Source organism: Dromiciops gliroides, chromosome 1, assembly GCF_019393635.1.
Source record: "Dromiciops gliroides isolate mDroGli1 chromosome 1, mDroGli1.pri, whole genome shotgun sequence".
NCBI classification, from domain to species: Eukaryota; Metazoa; Chordata; class Mammalia; order Microbiotheria; family Microbiotheriidae; genus Dromiciops; species Dromiciops gliroides.
In genome coordinates, this window is record NC_057861.1 from 222,723,474 (window position 1) to 222,734,367 (window position 10,894).

Genomic DNA, 10,894 nt, shown 5'->3' on the forward strand with positions numbered 1-10,894 from the left:
GTGCCTAAGTGGTCACAGGACATAGAAGAAGACACCTCAGTTCTAATCGTACCTCAGGCACTTACTATCTATGTGATTCTGAACAAGTCACTTAACCTCTATGTGACTAAGTTTCCTCATATGTAAAAGGGGTATAATAATATCGATTTCATATTAGTATGAATTATCAATTATAGTATCAATTCAATTTATTGTGAAGATTAAATGAATGTATATAAAGCACTTTGAAAACCTTGAAGTGCTACATAAATACTAACTATTGTTATTATTAGCATTAACCTCAATGAAAGAAATACCCATAAGGATAAAACCAAGGTGCCTTAAAATATTGAAGCATTTTGGGGGGTTGGGGCAATGAGGGTTAAGTGACTTATCCAGGGTCACACAGCTCATAAGTGTCAAGTGTCTGAGGCCAGATTTGAACTCAGGTCCTCCTGAATCCAGGACTAGTGCTTTATCCATTGTGTCACCTAGCTGCCTCCTGAGGTATTTTTCTTAAACTAAATTTCTTTTTCTGAGGCAGAGTTAACTTCTTTGCCCAAGGTCACATAGATAGTAAATATCTGAGGCCAGATTTGAACTGAGGTCTTCCTGACTTCAGGGCTGGTTGTTTATCAACTACACCACCACCTAGCTGCCCTGGTTAAGTTTAAAAAATAAATCTTCCCCAAGTTCAGGATTTAATTGGATGGACTATGAGCAATTTCATTTCATTTTTACTGACCAGGGTCACAAAAATGCTGAAATTAGTGATTACAAAAAAAATAAACAGACAAATGAAAAAACCTTGATAGACTTATAGTCATACTTTCTATCTATTTACTGTTTCTCTATAAAAATGAGCTTGGCTGAACAAGCAGAATTTACAGATTCCAGGATGAAGTGGACAGCTCTAGGGTGACCAGTTAAAATTTTCTGCGGATATGTTTAACTTGATGATTTAAAGCTTAAACCTGATCCCTGCAATAATCTCTGTAGGAAATGAAATCTGTAAAAGAAAAAAAAAATGGACTGTCTTTTTGGAGTCAGAGGCATAAGAGCATACTGGAAAAGAGCTTTAGCCCCCAAAACCAGAAGACCTAGGGACTCATCTAAGATTTGCCAATTATTGGTTATGTGACTACAAACAAAGCACTTGTTGACCCTGAGTCTCAATTCACTTACCTTAACTATAGAACAATATTAATTCTCCAGGGTCCTAAGATTTAATCAACATATATAAAAACATTTTGCAAAGCTTACATTGTTACCAAAAATATCAGTTATTTTAATACAAATATTGATACAACATGATTCCATTGTCAAGTAGCTTAAAATCTAAAGGGGGAGAGAGTTTGGTCTATATTCACAACTCATATTTATGTAATTTTTTTCTCTTACCACAGCCCTGTGAAGGAGTTAATGAAAATATTATTAGCCCCATTCTACAGAGGAGATATAACAACTGAAGGTTTATGAAGTGCTTTCCTGACAACAACCCTGTGGGATAAGTAATGTAAGTATTATCACTCTCATTTTCAGATGAGGAAATCAGAGGTTAAGCGACTTCCCCCAGGTCCCAGAGCAATTAAGTAACAGAGCCAAGATTTCAAGCCAATTCTCCAGACTCCAAGTCACTAACATTTTCCATTATATCACAATGGCCTATCCATGGTGCCTTGTATGTAATAGGGCTTAATAAATGTTTATGGACTGAATATGGTAATTTTGGACAGTCAGCAGGTAAATAGGAAGTTACGAGTGAAAAGCCCACTTGAAATCTTGAAGGGATGCACTCCCAAGCTCCTCAATCTTGATGTCTCCCCTTCCTTTTCTCGTCTCCTCGGAAAGTAGCCAGCCAGACATATGGAAAAGCAGAACACATGCTGAGATGTCATAAAGGATGCCGCTAGAGAGAAATATCTGAGAAGCAATTCAACTGCTGTTGACTTAACAGGAACCAACTGTGTCCCTTATGAAGGAACCTAAATCACACCAGGCATTGTGCTGGTTATGAAAGCAGGCTTCCAAGACCTCTTCCTCTTACCCACGTTGATAGCAATATTCTGAAGGGAAAAGCCCAGAAAGTCCCATGTTTCTTCTATTCACTTCTTACAACTACAGCTACTGTTCCCCAGAATAAAATTATGAAGGTTGAATTAAACTTACTCTGAAATTATCTTTTCTTTTTATTTCCAATTCAGGAAGAATTGAATATCTATAAATAGTATGTAATTGTGTTTCATACTAACTGTAGGGTTGATAAATGGGCAAAGGCAAAGGGCAGCCTAGGTTAGTACTTGTTGTTTGTTAATAAAAGTGTACACCCTGTCACACAAAACCCCACCAATAAAGAGCTGGCTTGTGATCACTATGAGCAGCCTTATTTTCCAAGATCCTGGCCCCAATTAAACGATTCTTTGTGCCCTGGCAATGTCAAGGCCTAATGGCAGTAAGGAGAAGATAGTTAACACATGGGATGGGTCTGCCATGTGGCTTTCAGGAATGACAGATTACCGTGGGGGAGGTAAGGGAGTGGTGCAGGATAGAAAGTGAGGAAGATGGAGTAGTGGAGATCAGCCTTTCCAGAGAAACCTTAGTTCCAGACGCAGGAAAGAGTCTTGTTTCCTCCAAGTGCTCCAGGAAGAGGTGGAGAGAATTTGATTTTAGAGTCTGACAGCAAAGCTACTGCGTGGTATCCAATTCAGCAGGAATGAGTCCGGGGGTTTAGGCAATATTGCTGAGGTCCCAGGCAGGGGGAATGTAACTCATCTCAGCTGGCTGTGTTAGGAGATCAAATGACCAAAAATGTTCCCTCAAAGCCTGGGGTCTCCTTCTGGCTGCCAGGCCCATCATACATCTTCTAGGATTCATTATTCTTTCCAGCATGGGTTCTTTGAGCTGCGTGTGGAAACCGCCTGCTTACAAAACAACCTTACCGTTGCCAGATGTTGGCCCCTGGCCAGCTTTTACATAATTCAGGCTTTTCTTTGCTCAAGATGTTACAATTTAAAGGGGTCTTAGAAGTTTTATTTTAAACTCTCTTCCCCTCCTCCCTCCTTTTATTCTTTCCTGCATAGAGGCAGAAAACATGCTCACCCAGCCACATGCTGGAACTCAACTGCGTGTGGTGTACATTAGCATGTATAGCTGAAAATAACAAAACAATTTATTTCCTTCATGCTTGCTGAAAATTAAAATAAAAATAACTCTCAGGATCTGCTGTCTGCCTTCTACTGGCCCGGCTCCTCCAAATCCTGGGTATCTAAATATGTTACTGCACTTTGTTTTTTGCTTTAAAATGCCCAGTCAGAAAACTACGGAAAGATGAATATGAAAAATGTATAGCCAGGCCTGACGGAAGTAGATAATTCCTATTTTTGTCACACGGACAAAGTATTTTATGAATTGTAGGCACAAGTATGCTGCCAATAAAGTTGCCCTGACCGCTACCATTTTGAAGTGAAACATAATCAAACCCCACTTTAAGTAGCAAAATTGTGCTGACTGACTACTGACCTCCCTGGCTTCCTTTAAGTCCCAACTAATCCCCCCTTTTGCTGAAAGCCTTCCCCATCTCCTCTCAATTCCAGTGCTTTCTCTCTGTTAATGATTTCCTATTTATCTTGTACAGAGTTTACTTAGCCTATATTTGTTTGCATGTTGTCTACTCCGTTAGAATGTAAATTCCTTGAGGGCAAGGCCTGTCTTTTGCCTCTTTCTGTATCCCCAGAACTTAGCGTGATACCTGACACATAGTAGGTGCTTAATAAATGTTTAGTGATTGATAAAAACATTTCAGTTCCACAATGCTCCTTATCCCCTGTTTCATTTCACTGCTGGCAGTCCCCTTCTCCAACCTCTTCTTCCTGCCTCATCTCTAACATGTTCTGCCTGGTTCCCTTTTCTTCTGTTTAGGCCGATTCTTTCTCTTGGGGATCCCTGTGTCTAGGATCATCTTATCCATTTTGCTTAATTCAAGCCTCCTCCCCATATTCCAGCTAGATGAGCCCAGAACCCTCTCTGTATATTCCATGCCACTTCTCCCAGATATTTCACCCAAGTTCCTCCCTCCTTACTTCCCCTAACCTTCATTATCCCATTTAAAATAACTCCTAATTGCCCCTTGCCTAAAGTCATTTATGTAAAACCAGTCAGGAGGCTTCTAGGAGGTATGGTCCTATTTTTTTTTCAAAAAGGATCAAAGCATAGTTTCTTAACCATGCACACTGATAAACCCATATTCAAGGCAGGGTAAATTAAGGTCAAGACTATTTAGGGACTTTCCCATTGACCAATTAAAGAATCAGGCCCTGAGAATTCAAATTCCTAATTCCTTGTTGAGTTGATAATACTGTGTTTCACTATAGGCTGTCAATCCTACTTGGTTGCTTCAGTATTGGGCCTTAGGATTGTAATGGATCTGGCCAGTGAAGGCCTAGTTCTCAGAGCATGGAGGAGGGAGGGGTTCTCTGCCTGGCATGACCACATGGAGCCTTGGGGAACCTGCCTCTGAGGATAACCGGGATGTCATTAGTCAGACATCTCCCTTCCCCAACTAAATTTGAAAGGCCACTAAACAATGGGAGCTACACTTCAGTTCCGAGCCATGACCACATTTGCTAGATGAGGGACTTTGAAGTTTCTTTTGTAGAAGGAGATTGGAACACCAGAATTAACTCAAATCTTGAGCCACAGCATCACCCAATCCTGTCCACATACATTTAACCCAAATGTTCTGTACTTCCTCCTAGTTCTTTGTACTCCTTTTATGACCTTGTGCTTTATTTTGTATTATAGTCACCTGTGCCTTTATTTTCAACAAATGTCTTTTGCTGGATGATAAAACCTTTGAGGAAAATGATGAGATCCTTATTTATCTCTATACTGCTGGCACAATGCTCTTCTGGTAATGTTCTGCAAATTGAATTTCAACCTCAGGATTCCTAGGTTCAAAAGGATGGCCCTTCAACCACTGTGGTTAATTAACCATCGGTAGCTCCTTAGAATTATTGGATCTAAAGGTAATTGCCTTAATTCTTACGGGTCCTAATGCTACCCTCCAATATTGTACTTCTCTTGGTCAGCAGGGAACTAATAAATTAAAACAATAGGGGTGGGAGCTGTTGCAAGAATTTCTACTTCCCCTGAGTGTTAATTATTAAATTTATTAAATACTAAATGTCCTGTTTTCTAAGAGATCAACTCAAACTACCAACAGAATGAGCTGTACAAGTTACTGAGGGCAGAAGACAAACGAAAAGGAGGTAATTTTTTTTCAGAGAGACCAATTTTAGTTTGATATAAGGAAAAACCTCCCAACAATTAGAACTAATAAGAAGGAAAATGGGTGCCTTCGAAGAAAGTGAGTTCCCCATCAGTGATGGTCTTCAAGTAGATGCCAGGTACAATAGAGGCAGGACTGTGTTGGTAAATGTTTGACAATCTATTCTCTGAAAGAAAGAAAAAAATATTCACTTTTAACTTTAATCTGTATTAACAATTACTCTTATCACTTTCTTAATTCCATAAGTCAATAAAACAATAAACCAAACTCTGATTTGCAGACACACTAATATCAGAGGTGTGTATGCTCACAATGAAAATATAACAATCAGCTTTTGGAGGAGCATACTTTTGTACCCTGGGCCAGAAGGTATGTGCTGGCTGATATGTAAAGTCAGTTTCATCGATTCAAAGTGAAAAACAGTTTGATAGAATCCTAGTTTCATTCTTTTCTCTCTATCTCTTGTTTCTCTCTGTTTCTTTGTCTCTCTCCTCTCTGTCTCTGTCCTTGTATCTCTCTCTCTCTCTCTCTCTCTCTCTCTCCACCTCTCTCTGTCTCTGTCTCTCTGTCACTCTGTCGCGGTCTCTCTGTCTCTCTGGTTCTGTCTCTGTTTCTCTCTGTCTCTCTGTCTCTATCTCTCTGTCTCTCTGTCTCTCCCTCCCTCTCTTTCTCCTTCCCTGCCACCTCTTTCTACCTCTCCCTCTCTATGTCTCTCTCCTTCCTTCCTTCCTTTTTTCTCTCTGTCTCTATCTCTGTCTTTGTCTCTTTCTCTCAAAACTTTTTAAAAAATTAAACATATATAAAATAATTCCATCAGAGTGAATTGATTTTCTTTGATCTATATCAGTTCTCTTTAGGCTCACCTACACCTGTCAATCACTTTAAGGACAGGTGAGACCACACTGGCTTCATCACACTTCTGATTGGAGGAAATTCCTATTTAGGAAATTATGGGCTACAGTCTTCTGAAATCTGAGATCCTACTAGTGTATGGAGTTAATCTTACTTAGAGTAATGGCAGATAAGAGAATGAAGGTCTGTGTGATTTAATGGTTTAGAGATGGTGCTGAATCCACAGTTCAGGGCCCTAAGGATAGAGGCTGTGGGGCAAGGTGCAAGAAGCTCACTTATCGCCTAAGAGAGAGAAATGTAAGCTCCTTCAGTACCAGGACTCACAAAGCAAAGCATTGGAAGGATTTGCTTAGCATATTCCCAAAGCACATTGCCTTTGGCCGGATATTTTTCTTCGGGTTATTTTTTATTTGTGATAAATGATTATGTTGATAAGTAACTGTGACCATTTTCTTGGCTAAGATAAAATGAAAGGAGGGGAAATGCTTTTAGCCTCTTACCAAAGATCAAACAAATAATATCTACAAATATTTCTACAGACTTATTCCATTGGGTCTATTTGGCTATGCATAGCTAGAGTCTTTTGGTTTTCCTAGCAGGCTTAGTCCTTGAAAAGGGCTGTTCTCCCCATGCTTTTGGACAGGCCCACAACAGAAAGAATGAGGAATCCCCTAAGAGACTCATGATTTTGGCCCAGAATCAGAATCTGGCTCAGAATTGGACACAGATGACTTGCAACTATCATGCCTCCTTAACTCTACTCTTTTTTTTATCCCTATTTAATGCATTGTTTCTTAAAGGATATGGTCTATCCTTTATTCCTTCTCCCTTCCCCCCACCATAGTTATTCATCTCTGATTATTTTGAGACCATGCCATTTCAGGTAGCATGCATTCACAAGGGCCTAGGAACATGTTTAAGTTAATTCTAATCCCACTGTTAGTATCAATCAAACATCAGAAAACAAAATGAAGGAGAAAAGCAGCCTCACTCAGAAACCTGTCAACACATTAGCACTGATGCTGTCCCACTGAGAAGCCAGCCCTGCTGACTAAAACACTCAATAACACTCAGATTCTTAACAACAGTTTCAAAGACATTGAACATGACCCTGGACTTGGGTTGGCCTAGATCTCTAATAATACCCTGGCAAGAGGTTTGCATGTAATATTTTTCTTTTAGGGACTTCAGAGAGCTTGACTCATATCTTCCCATAATAGCATTCACCCAAAATGGAAAATAGCATAACACTAAGAAAAGAGACTTAAGTGAACAAATGAGAGAGAACAGCAAATTGAAGAATCATAAAATCTGAGATGTGGAGGGCATCCATACATAAGTATGAATACCCTCTATGACAACCCACCCCCAAAGTAGTTCTCTAACTTCTATGACATTCCAAGGCAAGCCAATCTGTTGCATTTTTTGTTGTTCAGTCATTTTAGTCATGTCTGACTCAATAACACCATTTTGGGGTTTTCTGGGCAAAGATACTATAGTAGTTTTCCATTTCCTTCTCCGGATCATTTTACAGATAAAGAAACTGAGGAAAACAAGGTTAAGTAACTTGTCCAGGGTCACACAGCTAGTAAGTGTCCGAGGTCAGATTTGAACACAGGTCTTCCAAACTACAAGTCCAGCCAGCAGTCAATCCACTGCACCATCTTGCTGCCCAATTTCTTTTAGGCCAGCTCTAATTCTTAGCCTCTACAACTTTCTATCCATTTCCAGTTCTGCCATTTGGGTCCAAGTAGTACAAGTATAATTCTTTTTCCATGTGACAATCCTTCAAAGATTGCAACTATCAAGTCCCCTTAAGTCTACTCTTTCTCTTGGCTAAACATATCTGTATAATTCAGCCTTGGTTTTGTTTTTTGGTTTTGTTTTCTTTATGGAAGTGATATATGAATTCTTTCCATTGGATTTTCATTTTCTATGTTCAGAAATTCTGGATAGTTCTATTTTTTCTTGATAATTGTTTTGCAGGTTTTATCCTGTTCTATTCTTCTGGGAAACCTAGGATCCTTAGGTTGTCTCTAAGCATACCATCTTCAAATGACAGGATGTTTTGCTTGCATAGTAAGCATATTTTCTTTAAATGTGATTTTTTTTTTTGCTTCTCTTCTTATAAGTTGTCCTTCACATCTATGCATTTGCATTTCCAATCTATTGTTTTCTCTTTTGTTTCTTTGGTGAGGCTTACCATTGAAGATTCAAGTTTTTTCTATTCTACTCATTGTTTTTGCTGTTCAGGACATAAATTCTGCTCATTTCTCTTTTAAACCATTCAGGAACAGTGTATTATAGTTATGTGTATTCCTTAAATTCCACAGGGTCCTCTGACTCATCAAATGTTTGGATCATTTTCTTTTATTTTGCAGTATTTGTGCATAGATGCCTGAACTTGCTTATTAACTATGGAGGCCATATTTCCTTCTGTTGTTACTGGGTTTTTTCTGTCCATTTAACTGTCTGTGTTCGAGGTCTTTAAGTGTTATTTGTCCTAAAATCTTTGGTATCTTCAGTCTTTTCCCTGCTTATTTTCCTTATCACTCATTTCCTGACTCCCTCTAATTTTGGTTACCTTGGGGCAAGGGGGAGAGGTAGATTGCAAGTTTCTCAGCCCCCTCCCACACTGGTCAATTCATACTTCACCAGCCTAGATCTCTGCCTCAACTGACTTTTGGGTGGTCAGAGCTGGGTCCAGTTAAGTGCTGTGCTCTTTCCCTCAAAATTGGTAGATTGTGCACAATGTCTTGGTGACCTGTCCCACTCTGTCTGTTCCTCAGTTTTCTGGCCCAGCACCAGAAGTTCAAAGCCTATTTTCCCTGATAATAGCAGTTGAGCTTTGCAATTCTTTTGCTTCTGGGTGGCAGCTCCAAACAGGCTTTTGTTTCTGAAGGGTTGTGACCAAGGCCTAAGCAAACTTCTTCATTCTATAGCTGGAGCCTCCACAGTACTAAAATAAGGAAGGGACCAGGGTTTAGGGGTGTGTTTTATGTAAGCCTCTGCTATGTCCTTGGGTCTGCTAGCATAGCCTTGCTGGCCTGTAACATGGGAAGAATGGAAGGGGTTCTAGGTAGACTCAGGATCATTGAGCATCAGTTCCTGGGTTTGGGAGTTTTATCTTCTTTTGAATTGTGGGTATTCTATACCCTACTTTCTTAAACTGTGGGTTGCGACCCCATCTGGAGTCACATAACTAAATATGTGGATCACATAAAATTTGGCAACAGTAAAAGATTATGTATACCTATTTTGTATACCTATATACCTGGTATCAAATAAAAATTTCTTGGGCAAAAAGGGTCATGAGTGGAAAAAATTTAAGAAGCTCTGTTCTAGACCATGGAGACAGCTGAAGTTGCTTTATCTTTGGTGCATAACTCCTGTTTTGGAGAGGTCTGAAAGGTCATGGGGATTGGAGAAAAAGTCTAGTCCACCACTTTATTGTGCAAATGCTCCAGAAGTCCCAACCCTATTTAATGCAACTGTTTGTTAAAGGATATGATCTCTAGGTAATCTTCTAACCTTCCCCCACTACAAGCATTACAACTACTCATCTCTGATTAAATATGGGGGGCTAGAACAAAGTATAACAGTCCAGGAAAGGTCCAGCTAGAGCGAAGTTTAGCAGAACAAGCAAAATGGATTTTCTGTCTCTCATAGACTAATAGTTGGAAGGGATATGAGAAGATGTCTAGTTCAACCACCTCATTTTACAGATGAGAAAACTGAGGTCCAGAGAAATTTAGTGATTTTTCCCAAGGCCACACAGGTGATAATTGGCACAGCTGAGATCTGTACTCAAAACTCTGACACCACCTCTGTCAACTTTCTCTCTGTTCTACCAGTACAGCTTATGATCACTTTAGCTTTTTTAAACTACCATTCCATATTATTAACACCTGTTGCATATCCAATGTATTTAAATCACCCTAGCTCTTTTTTAAACAACACAGACTTCTTTCCAAGCATACCTCTGCCATCCTGGAATCATATAGTTGGGGTGTCTGGGGTGTCCAGGGAGAACTAATACCTCCAGCATGAGGGCTTGCTGAGCCCTTTTCAGGGCTGCTCATCTACCTTATGTGTCCCCCAATTTACCCAACTCTCACCTGTGGCTCCAAAAAGCTGTAGTAGCCAAAGTGGCAGGACCCAGTAAAACCATCTTGGCAGACTGGATAAACCAGGCTGAAGAAACTGACAGGTCTAAAATCCATTGATGAGTTAGGGGGGCTATCTACACTAAACATTTGAAGACTTCCCCAAAAGAATGGGCAAATAAACAATTTCTCCCAATGGCCATGAAAATAACTAAAGCAGGTGCTGTGGAGGGCTTAGAGCTTGGTCTAAGTTTGGAAAATGCCAAGGTCATCCACTGCATCCCTGCCATTACCAGTCACCTCGACTTTTGTCCTGCCACTGAACTTTGAAGATTCAGGAAGAGGTAGTGAGGCTGATAACTTTACATAGCTCTGCCTCACTTAAATCCAATTCATGTGCAAGTCAAGACATTATCTGTGATGTCATTGATCCTCTTCAAAAACTAAGGACAGGGGGCAGCTAGGTGGCACAGTGGATAAAGCACCGGCCCTGGATTCAGGAGGACCTGAGTTCAGATCTGACCTCAGACCCTTAACACTTACTAGCTGTGTGACCTTGGGCAAGTCACTTAACCCTCATTGCCCTGCAAAAAAACAAAAGACAAAACAACTAAGGATATACAACAACAACAGTTGATCAAGAAAGTACAAAGTGTTAAAATTTTTAATG